Source organism: Cucurbita moschata, unplaced genomic scaffold, assembly GCF_002738365.1.
Source record: "Cucurbita moschata cultivar Rifu unplaced genomic scaffold, Cmos_1.0 Cmo_Scf00023, whole genome shotgun sequence".
NCBI lineage: Eukaryota > Viridiplantae > Streptophyta > Magnoliopsida > Cucurbitales > Cucurbitaceae > Cucurbita > Cucurbita moschata.
Window position 1 is genome coordinate 583,928 of NW_019268539.1, and position 22,047 is coordinate 605,974.

The window sequence follows — 22,047 nt, forward strand, 5'->3', positions numbered from 1 at the left end:
AAAAAAAAAAAAAAAAAAAAAAAACCCACCAAATGATGTTTGGCTTGTAGGACTATGTTCCTCGTACATTTTACTACGACAGTTATATCATCAAAGCTTTTATTTCCCTCTTGTTTTATTTTTTTTTATTTTTTTTAATGTAAATATTAATGAAATTTGACTTAATGCAATTTCTGTTTATTTTGATATTTGAAGGGATAATATTATAAGTACAAAATGGGTGGGCACATAAGCTAAAGCTCGGTGTCCACATGGACAAATAATTTAAAAACAATACAAAGTTGTTTTAATTATGATTATAAATATGGTGGGGGCAATCAAAATCGAGAAAACGAGACATCTTAATCTCTTAAGCACCTGTGTTTTGTGTCCATGACTCGAGACCTTTCACCAAATAAATTTCACAATTAAGACCAAATTACCCTTTCTTTCTTCCGTCTAATTTTTCTATCTAATACTTTGACCATTGCCTCACACCATCTAGTTACTGACTCTAATACCATTCGTAACGAACTAAAATGAACAATATTTATTGACGATGGACTTGAATTTGCGATAAAAAATTTAATTAAAAAAAGAGATCGGAAAGAATAATGGTTGATTTGGAAATCTAGATTTATGGAAAAAAAGGGGGGGAAGTGAAAAGAAAGAAGAAAAGAATAGAAAAAAGGGGTGGGTGGTGGTGGGGTTAGAGCATCAAAGATGTTAGATTTTCTTGTTTGAGCCATTTTAGGACATGGTCCTTCTTGGATGGAAACAAGTATGACGACAAGCTTTGCACTCTATCTGTACCTGGTTTTTTGTGGTCGGACCCCCTTCTCCACTTACCCTCCCAAACCTTATTATTATTATTATTATCTAAATCCTCCTTTTTATTCTAGAATCCTATGTTTTCTACCTCTTTTTCCACCCTATTCCCTTTCTACCCATCTCCATTTCCCTTCCTCAACTTTATTAAAACGTTCTACTAACGTCAAATTTTAATGGGTTTTTCTTCTTAAACACGATAGAAAAAGGTAGTAATCAGTTGACTTCGAAACAAAACGTGCCACATGTGTGAGAAACATAGATATCACTGGTAATGTTGTACGAGCAACACAGATTTCAAGTTATATAATTATAGGGACCAAACTGAAACATAAAACGGTTCTTCATTCGATCTTGGATGACATTAACAAAATTGAAATTGGCCTTTCATTAGGAGGAAGAGACTTTGGGATATTGTTGGTTGTAGGGGTTTCCAAAGATCAAGAAATTTGAAGGCCATTTGTTTATGGGATTGTGATTTGAAATTGTTAGCAAGTTGGGATTGTAATATTACTCGAACTTGGCTTACTTTATGGTCAAAAAGAAAAAGGAACTAAAATTAAAATATATTTGAAGTTTCACAATCTTCAAAAGCCAACTACATAATTTTGTGTTTCATCCATTTGGACACTTGGCTGAATTTGAAACATATTTTTCTTTCAACTTGACCTTCAATTATTTGATGAACTTTAAGCAATTAAGAATATCTTCCTTTCTTTCTTTCTTTCTTTTTTCTTTTTTTTATGGAATTCTCACATGTCACACTCCATTTCTTTCTAAAATCTCTCTCACCACTACCCGTTTGGATTAACATCATTTCAACAATACTGTCTCTCTATTTTTATTTCAATCTAAACATATTCAAAATCTAAATTAAATTATTAACAGAATTAACAGTATAGTATTATGAGATCTCACATCGATTGGAGAGAGAAATAAGTGTCAATGAGGACACTGAGCTTGATGGGGGTAAATTTTAAGATCGCACATCGATCAGAGAGGGAAATGAGTGCCAACGAAGACAGCGGACCCTAAAGGGGGTGGATTGTGAGATCTCACATCGGTTGAGAAGAAGAACAAATCATTCTTTATATAGGTGTGACACCCTCTCCCTATCAGATGTGTTTTAAAAACATTGAGAAGAAGCCGGAAAGGGAAAATCCAAAAAAGACAATATCTGCTAGCGGCGGAGTTGGACTGTTACAATGATAGTAATGATATAGTGGGAAAAACATATAATATAAAGAGACATCATCGCGTGTTTAATGTGGTTCGATTTTCTAACCTATCTACATCTCAAATAATATAATTACTCAATTTGGGGTCATGCAGTTTTATTTTGTTATATTTCTTAAATTTAAGAATGTGTTTAATATTATAATTTAGGAATAAGAAAGAATTATATGTAATTTTATTGAGAAAAACATAGAAAATAAAACAAGGTGAGGGAATGGTAGAGAAAGAGATATGATGGATGGATTAGAGAGTGAAGAAGCATGACTATGGTACCGAGCATACGAGGGATATTGAGAAAGTGAGCAAATAATATAAAATATGAGAGACTCGCATGGAATACTATCTAGATCAACTTGACACTTTTTTGATCTAAACGTTGACTTAAATTTTAAAATTTAAAGCATGTTGGCACAACTGCACACCTACGTAAGTATCTTTCTTTTAAGTCAACTCAATTAAAACAGACTAGCTCGAGTCATGGAACTTACCACCTTGACTAGGAAAGGTAAGTTCGACCATGGCATAGGACACCTCGGCTAAGAGAAGCCAACTCTCTCCCACCTCTTTAGGATTGGTTAGTTCGATCATGTAGTCCATTACCTCAACTTGGATAGGTTATCTCAACGATATGGCTCACGACCTCGATTCGGTTTTGACATGGAACTATGGTCAATATTTCTTAAAATACTCAAGCCTTGTACTATTGTTATATTTCAAGTAAAGGCAAGGTATGTCTGTATAAACGACGACAACGTCGCATTGAAGACCATGGAACTAGTACTAGGATAGTTGCATTTTAGTTACTTTATAGATTCGGGCATCATTTTAATATTTTCATTGATTTATTTATATTATCGCATTGATTATTTTTCGTTGTTTTGTTTTAAGCTTTTAATGTGAACGTTTAAGTCCATGTCATCGTTTTATGAATTATTTTAAATGAATGTTTTCTCATAAAACGGTCACGTCATGCATATGGTAGTGGCTCAGTAGAAAAATAAGGTCGTTACAATTGATATCAGAGCTCTAGGTTACAGATTTTTTAGACTAGCCTACGAAGTAGACTTAACATGTTCTATAGTCCCACTGTTGACGCTCCATTCCCGTCAGGTATATCATGTATAAGATATAACGTAAATGTCAATTATTAAATATGTTGTTGATGTCTGGTCTTTGTCAAATGTAAATTGTATTTGAATCTGTCACCTTGATGGTACTAATGTTGACTGAGTTCTATGTTTTTATCATATAATGTACGTCAGCTCTTACACTAAAGTAGATTAGACTTAAGAGTAAATATGTGTTGGTTGTAGAATCTATGAGGTTTTCAAAAACTCAAACTTCCGATCTTTTTTCCGACAACAACGAACGACTACGAGGCACAAAGCGTGCCTTAGGTGGACGTAGGATGGTCGACAATCTCTTTCACGACATGAATCGAGTGTTTTGACGTCATATTTGATTGTTTTGTTTAAATGTTCGGGACTTTTAGATTTCTTCGGAAAACATCATCAAATTCCTCTCTCTTTTGTTTTTTCTTCTAGCTTTATCTCCTACAAGTGCTTGAGGGGTGTCAAGGAGCGTTGGCGGAAGTATGAGGAATCGTCTGGCGATCCGTGGGGGTCACAAGGGGAGTCGCTGCATGGATTCCGAGAATTTAATATACTCAGAGTTGTGATATTCATAGAGTAACGAACCAAGTATTTAATGTGTGTCTCGACAAGTTTTTCATTGTGTTCATAGACGACATCGTAATATACTCAATAACCAATCAAGAACCTCAAAGGCACCTCCACAAAGTTGTACAAAGAGGAAAATTTTGATTTAAATATTTAAACGGTTCAAAAACTATTTCCTTTTTTAGTTTTCAAAATATATAAAAACATGCTTAAAATTAGGTTAGGAAGGAAGAAAACTACTCAGAGACGAATAGTGATCGTAAACTCTCGACTCTATAAAGTTTCAAACCTCGTCGAGATTCCTTCGCCTCTTGAGACACCAACCCTAAAGCTCATCACCTATATACCGTTGTTCATCCTCTGATTTTAAGAAAAAAAGTCTACCTCCCCAAGCAAAAAAAAGATAAGAATTCAATCTTTACTCAATGCATACATTTTTTTTTTTATCAAGCTCTTATCGATATACAAAATTTAATAGAGTTCAACTGATTTTAGTATACATCATCTGCCAAAGCGTTAAAATTTTAAATTTTCACGAACTAAAAAGAAATTAATTATATAAACTAAGGATAAGATGACAAAATATATTTTAATAATGATATCAAATAATTTTAGCTGTAACACTTTTGTTATACGTCATTCCAAATCATTGCTCTTAGTTCAATTAATATGTCACATATCTAATCAAATTAAATTCTATGACCAAACCTATAACCTAATCCTAATTTGTATATATATATAATTTTTGGAATGTAGGCAATAGATGGGATCAAAAGGACTGAAAATGAGCATAATTGTTGAATGAATAAAAGCATCTAACCAAAGAAGAATAATATTCATTCATAAGTTTGTTCAAATGCTACAATCATTGAGTTTAATAAAAAGACATATGATTAGAATAATAAATGATTCTTAATCATAGGAATCATCAATTGGATGAAGACAGTTTGTGTAACATCCTTTGTTTCCTTCTTGAAAAAACAATGTATCAAACTCCAAAATAATTGCGAACAACTATGATGGTGTAACGTCATAGTTTAAATCGACCTTAATCCCAACAAAAAACCAATTCTTCTTCAATTTCCTATGTTTGGTCTTTTCAATATCCCATTAATTCATTCCTTAAATATGTAATATGTCAATTCCTTTTTGTTTTCAAAACCTCGTACTCCCAACTACCTCATTAAGCTTTCAGATTCATATCTCCTCTATATGGGTTAGGTTTAATGTCTTTTCAATTCATAGGTTGTCCCGACTCATCGAAAGATATCCATTTAACTCGTTTTGAAGTGAGGAATCTCGTTTAAATAGGAAATAGAAGAGGGAGTAGGGAAATTTTTTCTTTTCATGAGATAAATGGGGTCGGAGACAATAATTCTAATAACACAATCAAATAAATGAGGAATACTAAATGACTGTTGATATTTTTGTTTATTAGTATACTTTCCATTTTTTAATAGAACTTATTTTTTAAAAATGAAAATTATTGCAGATATTGTCGTCTTTGAGCTTTCTCTTAAGGTTTTTAAAACGCGTCTTCTAGGGAGAGGTTTTCAGAGCCTTATAAAGGGTATTTCGTTCTCCTCCTCAACCGGTGTGGGATCTCACAATCCACCCCCCTTTAGGGCCTAGTGTTCTTGCTGGCACTCGTTCCTTTCTCCAATCGATGTGAGACTCCCACTAAATCCACCCCCTTTGGGGTCCAGCGTCCTTACTGGCACACCGCCTCGTGTCTATCTCCCTTCAAAAAACAGCCTCCTCACTAGCACATCGCCCAGTGTCTAGCTCTAGTACCATTTGTAACGGCCCAACCATACCACTAGCAGATATTGTCCTCTTTGGACTTTTCTTTTCAAGCTTTCCCTTGAGGTTTTTAAAAAGCTTTGCCAGGGAGACATTTCCACACCCTTATAAAATGTGTTTCGCTCCTCCCAACCGATGTGGAATCTCACAATTATCTATTATAAAATTCATCGAAATGAATAACTTTTAAAATATATATATACACATAAAAAGATGAAAAAAATTGCTTACGAAGAATCTGATCCTCGTAAATTACTAGCAGAAAAGCTCCATCTGATCCCTATAAAATAAATGAAGAATTTGCAAAGATAAAAATTGAAATAGAAAACGATGAACTCCCATGACTCGGTTTGGATAGAATTTATAAAACTATATAATATATAGATTTCCTCTAATATTCTATGAAATAAAAGAGAATATAATAATGAGTTTGAAAAAAAAAATAAAAAAAAAGGATAGTATTACATTTCTCAAACAAAGAATCAAATAATGAAGACAAAATAGAATTATTTTAATGTTCTAATTTATTGAAATAAACAAAATAAATTATTGGAAATTAAAAGAATATTTTATTACAAGAAATTTAAAATAGGTAATACTACGTCATAGCTAAATACCAAAGCTTGATTTTCTTACTTTTATAAACAAACTATTTAATATTTTCTTTGGGAAAAGTAATATAATATTCCAAAAAGAAGAAAGTGTTAAATTAATGATTTAAATTCATTAACTTATCCACAAAATCAATAAAGTATTTAAACTAATTTTTAATTCGAAATAATTGAAATTAAGAAACTAATTTAGTTGAATTATTAATAACTATTATATGTACATACAAAATATCACGTTTTCACAAATATTATTATATTCTATCCATAAATTAATTAAATATACAATAAAATTAAAAAATAAAATAAAATCAAACCATTAAAAACAATAATAGCAAAATCAAACTAAATTAAATAAATAACTTAATCACTAACGATAAATGTGCTCCCATTTCTTCTTCTTTTATAATATAATCTAATATTGAAAGTAACAATAATTTACTTGTATAAAAAAAAACGTTTTAAAATATAATATAAACAACAACGAAAATAATAAATCTACCTAAGTTGAATAAATTAACATCCGAAACACATAATTGTATTAATTAAATTCTTAAGCTCCAATAACAGTGAAAAATAATTTATATTAATGAAAGTCAATATTGTCCCTTTGATTTCAGCACATCTCCTTCTATTATTATACTAATCCCGACATATTACCGTTAAGTCGAACTTAATTAATTTGTAATTTATTTTCCTTTTTCATAATTTCTTTGAAGAAAAATTTCTTTGAATTAATAACTAAATAATAATAATAATAAAAACGAGTTAAAACTTGATTTGAATTTTAAAAATATATTATTTATAAAATATAAGTAAAAAAAAAGAAAGAAACGTATAGAATTCATAAACTTAATTTTTAAAAATGGAAAAAAAAGATTAAATGATTTTTAAAGTGGGCCTAATTCAATTTTTAATGGAATATAAACAATCAATTATTGAAAAGTTAATAAAATAAAATGAAAAAAAAATTCTTTTATAGGTTTCAACTTTGAGAAAAATTAATTAATTTATTAAACAATTTTATAAATAAATGTTAACAATTATAATTAAATAAGCATTTAAGTTTGAAGTCAACGTTTAGAAGTGATGAGAAAAATGGAACAAAAATTATTGATCGAGATTCTAATAATTTATTAAATATAGGAATAAAATAATCTAACTTAAATAAAGAATAAATATTAATTTTTTAAAAAATGCATTAATTTTGACGTGTATCTTAGCACCTAAGCAATGAGCCAACAATTATCAATTCGAAATTTAATAGTATTATCCAAAGTTATATATATATATAATAAATCAAAATACTTATTGTTTATATTATATTCACATTTTTTTTTCATTTTAAGCTTTTATATTATAGTGAAAATGTGATTCATTTCTTATATCTATCTTAAACGGATAAATATATAGAAATATTGATGACAACTTTAACAGGTAACGCTCTAAATTTTTAAATTTAGCGATTTTAGAATTAAATATATGATGATATCCTTTTTAAAGAAAAAAGTGTGAAATTTGCAACTCAAATTTTAATAGGGCGGAAATACGATAAAAATATAAAGATGGTTTCTCGTATCTTTTCATCATCACCATTGCACAAGCAGATTCTAAGACGACTCATTAAAGACAAGAGCGTCATATATTCAAAAATCTCATAAATACATTACCACCATTCCAAAACTTAAGGGTCCGTATTTTGGCTTGGATTTCGAGTCTCAGACATGGATCTAATACTTTTTTTTTTCTTAAACAGCTTTTGTTTTGCGATTTCTCACTATTTGACCCTAGTCGATTTGCTTTAGCAATTTCGACATGTTCTTACCTAATAAATTTCTAACACTAATAGCTAACTTTGATGTTTAATATTTTAAGATAACTAATAGCTAACTTCCTTCCAACGTCGATTCTTTCCTTGCACTTGCAATCTATAGGTTGAACTAATGTAATATCCAAAGCGACTAATCGGTTTGACTGTGAAGGATTTTATTTTGTTGGAGGGGAAGTTGGATTTACTTTCACTGTAACAGGAGAAAAGAGGAGAGTGGGTTATGAAACAGTTCGAGTGTTTATCCTCCATCTCATCTTATTGACAACTATGTTCGCCTTTCTAGGGTGGTATTAAATATCTATGTCATAATTTTTTACCATCAACAGTCACATGTTCTCATGTCTCATGTTCAATTCCTTATAGACGAAGAAGTAGCTCAAACTCTTGTGGTTTGTGTAAATCTGAGTCTTTTCCTCATATAAATAATGCCACTAAATCTTCGGTATAAAAATCACCCCACCCAATTCCAGGTTATGAGTTGAGTGATTTTGCTTATAACCCTTCCGCTAACAAGATGCATAGGCGATGATCTTCCCAAGCTACATAAACACGCATCCCAACCCTTTCTTAAAGGGTTACTGTAAACCACATAGCCTCCTAAACCTTCTGAAATTGTGAGCACTAGGGTCGACACTAACCCATGCTTCGAATCTTGAAAGCTCGCTTTGCAAGCCTCCATCCACACAAATGAGACACCCTTCCTGGTCAACTACATGAGCGGCAAGGCTATCTTAGCAAATTCTACATGAAATGTCGGTAATATCTTGCTAGCCTCAGGAAACAGTGTACCTCGATGGCTGTAGTCAAGCAAGCCCACTTGATAACTGCTTCTACCTTTATGGAGTCCACTGAAACCCCATCCTTTGACTTATTGTAGCCAGAATTCACATTTAGATACAACTTTGGTTCTTAATCTATTTTTTAATGCACTAGGATGTTGTCTATGAACCCGAAAACAAACATGTCTAAACACTCCTTAAATACTCGATTCATTAACTCCATAAAATATTGCAGGAGCATTGGTGAGTTCAAATGACATGACCACAAACTCACAGTGACCATATCTCATTCTGAACATTGTCTTTGGCACTTTCTCCACTCTGATCTTAATCTGATGGTAGTGTGGTCGAAGATCAATATTAGAAAACACTATCACTTTTCTAAGTTGGTCAAATAGATCCACTATACGGAGAAGAGAGTACTTGTTCTTCACTATTCTCTTATTTACTTCTCTGTGATTGATGCATAAACGTATTGATCCATCCTTCTTCTAAACAAATAACACGACGCACCCCAAGCAGACACACAGTGGACAATGAAGCCCTTATCTAGCAAGTCCTACAATTGTACCTCTGAGTTCTTTCAACTTTTTTGGTGCCATGTGGTACGAAGCCTTCGAGATAAGAATGGTACCCGTTCAAGTTCTTTGCAGAAATCTACAACTTGAAATAGAGGTACTCTTAGTAAATCCTCTGAAAACACATCAGTGAATTCATTCACCATCGACACCGCTATCAAGACTTTCTTCCCTCTTTATACCCAAGCGTTGGCCAATATACCCCAAGCTCCATGTTGAATTAATCTCTTTACTTTTATCATGGACACTACATTGTGATAACTCTGGTACAGACACCCTTGAACTTATTAAAATAACACTCGCTTTGATACCAATTTGTTAAAATAACACTCACGAATTTGTGAAGTAATCTCACACTCACTAACAATCGGACGCTCTGATACGCTTTGCTAAAATTCTACTCGCGTACTTTTGAAGGAGATATCGAGGTGAGAGACAAGAGACAAAGAATACTAGAAAAACATTTTTCTTTTCTCTTGGTCTGTTTTTACCATAAAAAAATAAACTAATTTATAGTCTTTCTAAAACTTAAATATGGCCAAGGCCACCATTTCCTAAAATAAATCTTGACCTTTCATTTGTTTTCTCCTTTTTCATCTACTAAACTTTAAAACCCACTAAAATTAACTAAAAAAAATAGAAACTACCCTTCATCATTTAAGTTTATTCCATCAAAATTCTCGAATAAACTTAAATGCTATATTCAACAATTCCACCTGCACCGTTTTCGTTTTCTCTGGCTCAATTGTGGTTTCTTCAATTTTTTCTCCTTGTCTTCAAGCGGCATACTAAGCTTGTCCTTTTCTGACGGGACTTCATTTGGAGCTTCTCGAGAACAGCCCATTTGAGATACCAACTCCTCATTTCTCCCGTTTTCAGTCACGCTCGACTCACACGTCATAGCTTCTTTCAGTTTACTCAATTTCTTTCGCAAGTTCACAACGACATTTCAACTTCCATTTTTGCTTCTTCCATTTCGATTGTATCACGAGTGATTATCTCAATCGTGTGTCGTAAATTCACTGCCTCCTGTTAGACTCGGTTAAGGTTCTTGTCGAGTGAGAATATCTGTTGAGTTAGTATCTCTATATCTTTCTCCTCCCTCACTAGCTCGTCCACTAGAACATCAATCTCCATTAACAAGCCATTCTCTTTCTCTACGCCTTCTTCAATTTTCTTCACAAGCTCAAAGATTTCCTTTCAATCTTCATTTCTAAATCTTTCTTTTCTTCCATTTTCTCTTCCATCCTCATCCTCTTTCTTTTTTCTTCCTCAAATTGTCTTTCCCGCCACTAGAGCTCTCTCTCTCTAAGCTCGGGCTCTCTCTTATCCGGTTGTTCATCCTTCTTCGATTTTCTCGTCTCTGCTATCAAGATTCCATCAAATCCGCTGCGTATCACCTCATTTCCAACAGTTTCCTCTGCCTCACAACTATCGCCATCGTCTTTCGCGCCACCGTGTTCTTTTGTTTTCAGCTTTTCATTTTGGGCCATCAAGAGAATGCCTCCGTTTGTTGCGTCATCCAAGGCTAGGTTGATCGTTTCTTCCACCTTTTCCTCAGCTCGACAATCTCTTGCAAAATGACTCATTCTGCCACAATTGTAACATTTGTCGAGGTTACAATTATTGGCATAGTGACCATATTTTTGACATTTATAACATTGGATGTTGGAATTATATCCTTGACCGCGTCCTTGATTGCGTCCTCTTCCACGCCAATTTGCTTGGCTCGACAACTCTTCTCCTTATCATTTTCTTCATTTTTGCTGTTTTGACCACCTCGACCATTCCCGCGACTTCCTCGACCTCTACCTTGAATATTTTGGGAGTAGAGTACCTTTTCATCCTTTATTGATGCTTTGGTTTGAAGTGCTTGATCGAGTATCTCCTCCTTCTCCTTACATTGCTCGTGTGCCTCGAGAGAATCGGCGAGCTCATCGACAGTGAACTTCAATAGGTCCTTTGACTCTTCTATCGCACATACAACATTCTCAACATTCTCGAAATTATCGGTTAACGACCTCAAGATCTTCTCCACAACCCACGTCTCGGGTAACATTTCTCCATTTTGATTTACTTGATTTGTCACGATTTGTACGCGTGTAATGTAGTCAGATACATTTTCTGACTCCTTCATCTTCATGCTCTCCAACTCGCCACGCAGAGTTTGGAGACGCACTTGCTTGACTCGGTCGGTTCCTTTGAACACATTTTCTAAAGTGTCTCACGCTTCTTTTGAAGTAGTTGCCCTTGCAATCTTCTCAAAGCCCGACTTCTCAACAGCCTGGAACAACATGTATAATGTTGCCTTATCCTTTGATTGCAATTCTTTTAACGCCTTGTTTTGCGCCGTCGTATAACCTGTGGTATCTTTTGGTTCTTCGAAACCTTCTTTGATCACCTCCCATGTGTCTTGAGAACCGAAAAGAGCTTACATTTGGATTCTCCAATTCTCGTAGTTCGTCTTCGTTAATCACGGTAGTGGCATTTGACCCATCATATTCGCCATCGGCTCTGATACCAATTTGTTAAAATAACACTCACGAATCTGTGGAGTAATCTCACACTCACTAACCATCGAACGCTCCGATACGCTCTGCTAAAGTACTACTCGCATACTTGTGAAGGAGATATCGAGAGGGGAGAGACAATGAGACAAAGAATACTGAAAAACATTTTTCTATTGCACTGTCCTTCTTTGACTCACTATTTTCTTTTGCTCTCCCTCTACCATTAAAAACAAACTAATTTATACACTAAATATGATGCCTTCTACCATTAGAAACAAACTAAACTAATTTATAGGCTTTTTCTAGACACTAAATATGATGCCTCTACCATTAGAAACAAACTAATTTACAGGCTTTCTAGTCCCTAAATATGGCCACCACTACAATTAGAAACAAACTGATTTACAGGCTTTCTATACCCTAAATATGGCCACCAGAATGTCACCATTTTCTAACCCATAACCCACTTTCCGTAAATAAATCTTGGCCTTTCATTCGTTTCCTTTTCGTTTAATTTTAAAACCCACGCAAATTAACTAAAAATAGAAAACTACCCTTACATCATGGCCTTTCATTCTTTTGCCTCTTCGTTTAATTTTAAAACCCACTAAAATCAACTTACATCATCGCCTTTCATTCTTTTGCCTCTTCGTTTAATTTTAAAATCCACTAAAATCAACTAAAAATAGAAACTACACTTATCATTTAAGTTTATTCCAACGGAGGGGTTTGTTCACGATGGTGGCAAAAATATCACTTCTTTTATGTGATTGTCTATGTTGGCATGATTATCGACTAACCAATCCATCCCAAGTATCACATCAAAATTAGTCATGCCTACCACTATCAACGTTACATCTAGGGTTTGTCTAGAAATGGACACTTAGCCACCCTTCACTTTATCCCTTGCAATTAAAGCTACCAGTGTCGGAGTACTAACAAACAGTACATGTAATAAGGGTTCTAATTGAAAACATGTTTGATTATGATGTTTTTTCATCGTCTAAGAAGAAATTGTTGGAAGAAGGAAAAAAAAAACATAAAGTACAAGAAAATAACGGAAGGAAGAGTTTTGTGTTGCTGAAACACTTATGTTGATGTTTCTCATTTGATTAGAGTATTTAAGACAGACTTACATTCTAAAAATGGCCCAACTGGCCAACTAAACTTCCACCTAAACATGACCCAAATGACCAGGTAAAAATATGCTACAATGGGCAGTTGTGAAATTGTCACAAAAAAAAAATCAACTAACTAATTTAAGAAAAAACTTGAATAAATTAAATAAAGAAACCCAGGCTTTATCTAACAATGTTCTCCTAAAACCAGTAGTATATCTACCTTATTATTTGAACTCCGATCTTTGAGTGGAGTTCCTCAAATTTAACCCACGCTAGAGACTTGGTGAAGATGTCTCCAAGCTATTTCTCTGTTTAGATGAAGTCAATCTTGATAAGCCACCGATTTGCACACTCCAAGATGTAATGGAACCTGATCTATATGGGCATGCTCTAGTCGTGCAAAAATAGATTTTTGATCGAGGAGATCTTAGTTTTGTTGTCCACGTATAGCATTGGTGGATCGCCTTCTCTTCTGATCTCTATGGGCTTGCCCCTATGTGGCCACCGTCGAAGCGACGAAGTACTATGCTTCGCAAGAAGACAGAGCAACTTTCTTTTGTTTAGTTGATTGCCAGCAGATCACGTGGCCTGAGAGGAAGTAAATCATCCCGCTAGTGCTCTTACGATCAAGAATGTCACCGGTCATGTCACTATCACTGTAACCAACCACCTCAAGCTTCTTCTTTCCTCTCCCAATACAATATCTCACACCCTAGCCTCAAGTTCTGGCCACATAGCGCCGATGCGCTTGACAGCCACGAGATGCTCCTCCCTAGGTGCTTCCATAAACCTACTCACGTATCCAACGAAATAGGCGAGGTCAGGACGTGTGTTTACCAGATAGCGCAAACTCCCAACAATGTTGCGGTAATTGGTGGCGTCGACTTTCGGCATAGTGCCGACCTTCCTTAACTAGAGCTGGGCCTCTATTGGCGTCCTTATAGGGTTACTGTCCGCTAGCCCAGTTGTGTCGAGCAGCTTCTTCACGTATGCCCCTTGACATATGGTGATGCCGGCAGTGCTCTACTGCACTTCGATGCCGAGATAGTAGCTGAGCACGCCGAGATCGCTCATTTTGAAGATCTTTGACATCTCCCTCTTGAATCTTCCAAGAACTTCCATGTCCCCTCCAGTGATTATGAGGTCGTCGACGTACACTCCCATGATTAGTCGCTGCTCGCCGTGGCCGCGCGTGTACATGCCATGCTCAGAGGCATAACGCTTGAACTTCAACGACAACAGGGTACTGTCGTGCTTCGCGTTCCAAGCTCATGGTGCTAACCAAATCCCGTAGAGTGCCTTGTGCAGGGCAGTACCTTGCTGGGATTGTCATTGTCGAGGAAGCCAGGTAGTTTCGAACGTAGACGGTCTCTTTCAACTCTCCGTTGAGGAAAGCGAACTTAACGTCCATGTGGTTGACCTCCCAGGAATGATGTGCCGCGATCGCCAGCAACAGGCGAACAGATTCCAACCTTGCCACCGGCGCGAACACCTCTTCAAAGTTCACCACTTGCTTCTCGACGTAGCCCTTCGCCACCAGACTGTTGAAATAAAATTTACTTTGATACCAATTTGTAGAAAATAACAATCGACTCTGATACCAATTTGTAGAAATAAACACTCACTTTGAAACTAACTTGTTAAAATAACACTCACGAGGCTGTGAAGGAGATGTCGAGAGGGGAGAGACAAGGAGACAATGAAATTCTGAAAAGCCCTGTTCTATTACACTGTATTAACTCTTGTTCTACTATTGCTCTTTTTCTTCTAATCCCTCTTTGCTCTTTGCTCTGATATTACAATGAGAAGTAAAGCCTATTTATAAGTTTTCTTGTTTTCTGACTCATAAACTACTCCTTTCCTAAAATACGTATGGCTTTTTGACTGAATTTAAAAACCAAAATTAATAACCACTTCTTTCCTTTCTTTTATCTCTCTCTCATTTAAGTTTATTTTCAACAAAACTCCCCCATAAACTTAAATGCTCCTACCATCTGTCATGCCAAACATCTTCTTGTATTTGTCGAGAAGTACTTTCGGTAACGATTTTGTAAAGATGTCCGCAACTTGATCCTGACTTCCCATATGCAGCAATTCCACATTTCCTTCCTTCACATGATCTCGGATAAAATGAAATCGAACGTCAATGTGTTTGCTTCTTTCATGGTTTACTGGATTCTTGGCCCACTCAATTGCTGATTTGTTGTCAACTTGTATTACGGTTGCACCTCGTTGCTTTAGCTCCATCTCACTCAACAAATTTCTACTACATACTCAGCTTCACACGTCGAGAGTGTCACGATTAGTTGTTTCTTTGAAAGCCAAGTAAAAGCTGTGTTGCCCATGAAGAATACATAACCCGATGTACTTTTTCGATCGTCTATGTCTCTGCACCAATCACTGTCACAGTAACCAACTAACTTGTAATCTTCTGTTCTTGAGTAGAATAACCCAAGTGATAATGTTCCTTGGACGTATCGTGGGACTCGCTTCAACGCCTTCCAATGTGAATAAATTGGCTCCTCCATGAACCGGCTTATTATGTCAACACTTAATAAAAGATATGGCCTTGTGCATGTAAGATAGCGAAGGCTTCCCACCAGGCTTTGATACCTATTTACATCTACTCGTTCTCCTTCAACGTACTTTGAGAGCTTTGCCCTGGTTCCATTGGTGTTGATACCGGGTTGCAATTTTCCATCTTGTACTTCTTCAAAATTTTCTTTGCATATTTCTCCTGTGATATAAAAATACCTATTTCTCCTTGTTTAACCTCCAAATCGAGGAAAATTTTCAACAAGCCCAAGTCTGTCATCTCAAATTCTCGCGTCATTGTGCTTTTGAATTCTTCTATCATTTCATCATTGTTGCCTGAGAAGATGAGGTCATCGACATAAAGAGCGACAAGTACCACATTACCTCCACTCTTCTTTGTATAAAGTGAATGTTCATGGGGACATTGCTTGTACCTGTTCTCCTTGAAGTATGTGTCGATACGAGTATTCCATGCTCGCGGTGCTTGTTTCAACCCGTAAAGCGCCTTCTTCAGTTTTAGTACCTTCTTCTCTTCTCCAATTTTTACGTACCCGGGAGGTTGTTTGAGATATACTTCTTCTTCAAGCACACAATTCAAGAATGCTGATTTGACATCCATTTGAAAAATTGGCCATTTGAATTGGGCTACTTGGGAAATGATCAATCGGATTGTCTCCATTCTAGCGACGGGAGCAAAAACTTCGTCATAGTCGATTCTCGCCTTTTGATTGTATCCCTTCGAAACAAATCGCGCTTTGTACCGCTCAATCTCGCCTTGAGCATTCATCTTTTTCTTGAATATCCACTTCACACCTATGGCTGACTGACTTCCCGAAATTCTGTCACTTCCCATGTGTTGTTGCGATGGATCGCTTTAGTCTCCTCCCCATTGTTAAATAAAAGCCATGCCTTATTTAGTTACATCTTAATTCACGCGAATGGAGAAGTGTGATTCTAGGAGCCATTGTTTTGGCAATTTGGGCGAAGTCTTCGTCCACTTCTTCTATTTTTGTATATTTGTTTTTTCTATTTTTGTAATTAGATTTGTTATTTAAACCATTCAACTGAAGTAAAATAAAAACATCGAGTCTTCAGGAATCTCTCACTCTCTCTCCTTTTACTTCCGCTAATTTTTCCTTCGAAGAAACCTTCGGCAAATTTTTCGTCGACACTGTCTTCCGAATTGCCAGAGTCAACAAGTGGTATCAGAGCCTCGTTGAAGCGATCGGTAGTATACCATCACAGAAGAGCCAACCTATCAACAATCAAGTTGAATAGCTCAAGTGGTTAGAGTGCCGACCTAACAACACACAGGTTTCAGGTTCGAGTAGAAGAAAATGCAAAGGGTGAAAAATAAGCACATCGTGGGGTCCATCCCGAGCAAGCTCGCTCACTCCTCCACGCCGTCGTCAAGTGCCGGCATCTCCATCACCACCATGAAGAGGCCGACGCCATGATGACGGGCGTCGAGGTGTCGTTGAGCGAGTGATCAGGAAGACAACGACCGTTGTCGTTCAGTACCCGATGGTGACAAGGTCCAACTACAACGAGTGGGCCTTGTTGATGTGCGTCAACCTACAGGCGCAAGGGTTATGGCACGCTGTCGAGCCAGAGGAAGGAGAAACAATCGAGTACCGGGAGGATCGGCTGGCGTTCGCCGCCATATTACGATCTGTGCCCCCAGAGATGCTGGCTTCTCTTTCCACCAAGTACACCGCACAATCGGCCTGGGAGGGAATCAAATCCCGTCGGGTCGGTGTACAGCAAGTGCGGAAATCCAACATCGAGCAACTTGCGGAAGGAGCTCTCGGAGATTCGCTTTAAGGAGACGGCGAATCCGTCGATGATTTTTCAATGCGGCAATCGCGACTTGCTCGAGGTGAACGACCTAACAGTGGAAGAGGTGACCGGAAGACTACGTAACGTCGAGCAGCGGAAGAGCAATATCACTTCACCTGTTGACAAGGAGGGCCGTCTACTCCTCACGGAGGAGGAATGGCTTGCACGGCTTGCACGCCTAAAGCTCTGCGACAACACCGGCGAGAGCAACGGGTCCTCCTCCAGCCGCAAAGGCGGTAAGAAGCCATGGATGTCCCACGGGTGCACGCGCGGGAAAGATGGGAATCAAAAGAAGGAGTCGACCAATGGCAGGCCAATCCCTCCAATGCTCGAACTGTGGGAAGAGAGGACACCTGAGTAGAAATTGCTGGAGCAAACTGAGGAATAAGGAGAAGGCCGAAAAGGCCCATGTGGCTCAATCCGAGGAGGACGAGCGGCTGAGGAATAAGGAGAAGGCCGAAAAGGCCCATGTGGCTCAATCCGAGGAGGACGAGCCAGCTCTCTTCATGGTAACTGCATGCGTCCCCAATTTCGATTCCAAATCCGACGACGATGTTGAACCCAAGAAAGAGCTCCAGTTGGGCGTAGCAAAGATGGCACCAGCTGGGGAGCCAATTCAACTGGAGGAGGAGCGAGTGTTCGCTCAGATCGGCGAAAGGGACGAGCAATACGAGCACCAGCAATGGATCCTTGACACAGGGGCAACAAACCATATGACCGGGGCTAGATCTGCGTTCTCCGAGCTCGACTCGGAGATCCGTGGGACGGTGAAATTCGGCGACGGCTCCGTCGTCGAGATCGAAGGGCGCGGCACCATCCTGTTCGTCAGTAAGGGAGGCGAGCATCGCAAGCTGACCGACGTCTACTTCATCCCGGGCTCAAGGCTAACCTTGTGAGCCTAGGTCAACTCGATGAGACAGGTTGCTTCATTTCCATCGAGCGCAGACTACTGAAAATCTGCGATAATCAACGACGGCTGCTCACGCAGGCAAGGCGCACCACAAACCGTCTTTACATCCTGGAGTTAGAGATAGACCAACCCGTTAGCCTCTCGGCCAAGACCGAAGAGGTATCTTGGAGGTGGCACGCAAGGTACGGACACTTAAACTTTCCTGCCCTAGAAAAGCTACAGAAGAAGGAGTTGGTGCACGGCTTGCTAGAAATCAAAGGCGTGAACAAGCTGTGCGACGGGTGCCTCATCGGCAAACAGAGGCGCACACCCTTTCTATCTCGAACAGCCTACAGAGCCGATGAGTCATTGGAGCTTGTACACGGCGATATTTGCGGGCCCATCAAGCCAGCGACCCCAGGCGGTAAGAGTCTCTTCCTCCTATTCATCGATGACAAAAGCCGCTTCATGTGGCTGACTCTGCTGCAAGCGAAAAGTGAGGCGGCAAAGGCGGTTAAGCGCATTAAAGCGCGAGCGGAGGCCAAATGTGAGAAGAAGATGCGAGTGCTGCGCACAGACCGAGGCGGAGAATTCACCTCGGCAAGTTTCAGTAAGTACTGCGACGAGATTGGCATACAACGGCACCTAACGGCGCCCTACTCCCCCCAACAGAACGGAGTGGTAGAGCGCCGAAATCAGACCATTGTCGGGACAGCGAGGTCATTGTTGGTGACGGACGGGATGCCTGGGAGATTCTGGGGAGAGGCAGTAATGACGGCTGTCTATCTCCTCAATCGGTCACCAACCCGAAGCCTCGACGGGAAGACGCCATATGAGGCCTGGTACAACAAAAAACCAACAGTACATCATTTTCGCGTGTTCGGCTGCGTCGCATACATGAAGGTAACACGTCCCCATCTTGCCAAGCTCGATCCAAGGGGGCTGAAGGTCGTCTTCATCGGCTACGAACCCGGGAGCAAGGCGTACAGACTCTATGATCCTGTAGGGGGGCGAGCTCACGTGTCTCGCGACGTTGTCTTCGACGAAAGCACTTTCTGGCAGTGGAATGACGTGATCGAGGCAGACCGTAATCCAAATCAATTCACGGTGGAGTACCTCGTCACCGAGCCTGAAGAAGGAGGAGCCCAGCATCAGGAGACGTCACCGCCGCCAACAGGTGCACCACCTGAACCAGTGGAATTCGCAACACCACGGACTGCGGATTCGACGCTGGATGCCGATCACGATACTGATCTGGAGGCTAGGTACCGGAGGATGGATGACCTAGTGGGAGGAGGTGAACCACCTGGACTAGCAGCGCGCGAGCTCGAGGAAGTGGCCGAACTACATGCCGTCAGTGCAGATGAACCAAACACCTTCGTCGAAGCAGAAAAGAACCCGTGCTGGCGGAAGGCAATGCAGGAGGAGATGACATCCATCACTGAGAACCAGACGTGGAGTCTGGAGGATATGCCACCGGGACACCGAGAAATAGGGCTCAAATGGGTCTTCAAACTGAAGCGCAACAAAAAAGAAGAAGTTGTGAAGCACAAGGCTCGTCTGGTGGCGAAAGGCTACGTCCAGAAGAAAGGAGTGGACTTCGAAGAGGTATTTGCGCCAGTAGCAAGGTTAGAATCCGTTCGTTTCTTGCTGGCAATTGCAGCACATCACTCTTGGGAGGTTCACCATATGGACGTAAAGTCTCCTTTCCTTAACGGAGAGTTGAAGGAGACCGTCTATGTTCGACAACCACCTGGCTTCCTGGACAACGACAACCCTAATAAGGTACTGCGCCTGCACAAAGCACTCTACGGGCTTCGACAAGCCCCACGAGCCTGGAACGCGAAGCTCGACAGTACCCTACTGTCACTGAATTTCAAACGTTGTGCCTCTGAGCATGGCATGTACACGTACGGCCACGGCAAAAAGTGACTGATCGTGGGAGTGTACGTCGACGACCTCATAATCACTGGAGGCGACGTGGGAGTCCTCGGAAGGTTCAAGAAGGAGATGTCGAAAAACTGCGAGATGAGCGATCTCGGTGTGCTCAGCTACTACCTTGGCATCGAAGTGCAACAGAACTCTTCCGGCATCTCCATCTGCCAAAGTGCATACGCGAGGAAGCTGCTGGACACAACTGGGCTTGTGGACAGTAATCCTACCAGGACGCCAATGGAGGCCCGACTTCAACTAAGGAAGGCCGGCACTACGACGACAGTCGACTCCACCAATTACCGCAGCATTATCGGGAGTCTGCGCTATCTGGTAAACTCTCGTCCTGATCTTGCTTCTTCTGTTGGCTATGTGAGCAGGTTTATGGAAGCACCTAGGTAGGAGCATCTAGTGGCTATCAAGCGCATCCTGCGCTATGTAGCCAGAACTAGAGGCTGGGGTGTGAGATAATGTGCAGGGAGCGGAAAGGAGAAACTCAAGCTGGTCGGCTACAGTGATAGTGACATGGCCGGTGATGTTGATGATCGTAAGAGCACCAGCGGAATGATCTACTTTCTCTCAGGCGGCGCGATCTGCTGGCAATCAACAAAACAGAAGGTGGTTGCTTTGTCTTCCTGCGAAGCAGAATACATCGCCGCTTCGATGGCAGCAACACAAGGGATCTGGCTTGCACGACTAATGGAAGAACTCATCGGGAGAGAAAGCGATCCACCAATGCTATACGTAGACAACAAAGCTACGATCTCCCTGATAAAAAATCCAGTTTTGCACGACCGGAGCAAGCACATAGAAATCAGATTCCACTACATTCGAGAATGTGCAGATCGAGGGCTCATCAAGATTGATTTCATCCGAACAGAGGAACAACTTGGAGACATTTTCACCAAGTCCTTGGCGCGGGTGAAATTCGAAGAACTACAGTCAAAGATCGGAGTTCAAATAATAAGGTACAGCTTTTAGGAGGAGATTGTTAAATAAAAGTCATGCCTTATTTAGTTACATCTTAATTCAAGCGAATGGAGAAGCGTGATTCTAGGAGCCATTGTTTTGGCAATTTGGGCGAAGTCTTCGTCCACTTCTTCTATTTTTGTATATTTGTTTTTTCTATTTTCGTAATTAGATTTGTTATTTAAACCGTTCAACTGAAGTAAAATACAAACATTGAGTCTTCAGGAATCTCTCACTCTCTCTCCTTTTACTTCCGCTAATTTTTCCTTCGAAGAAACCTTCGGCAAATTTTTCGTCGACACTGTCTTCCGAATTGCCAGAGTCAACACCCATCCATGGCAGTTTGCCACTTCGTGTCTCGTACCGCATCTTCAAATCTGATATTTTCAGCATCTGCCAGAAGACATACAAGGTGTACCTCATTTGTTGAGTCATACAAATCTCGCAAACTTTGCATTTTGGGTTGTCGTGGTTCATCTTCATCATTGGAAATTTCTGAGTCTGTTGGTGCACTTATTGGTGCAGCGACTGATGATTCTCCAACTTCTATATTGACTTCTGTCAAATTGTTCTAGTCTCATTCGCTTCCTTCATTTACTCGCACATCGCGACTCACTATCACCATCTTGCTAATCGGGTCAAGTAGTTTCTATCCTTTTGTCTTCTCATCATATCCAATAAAGATATACCTTTTGCTTTTGTCTTCGAGCTTCGTTCTTTGTTGGTCCAGTATGTGAGCACAAGCCACACTATCGAACACCTTGAGATGAGAAATTGTAGGCTTTTGTTCGCTCCAAGCCTCTTGGGGTGTTTGATCCTCTAACTTTGCATGTGACCATCGATTATGTATGTAGATGGCGCATTGCACGGTTTCTGCCCAAAATTCCTTCAGCATCCTTTTGCTCTTAAGCATTGAGCGAACCATGTCGAG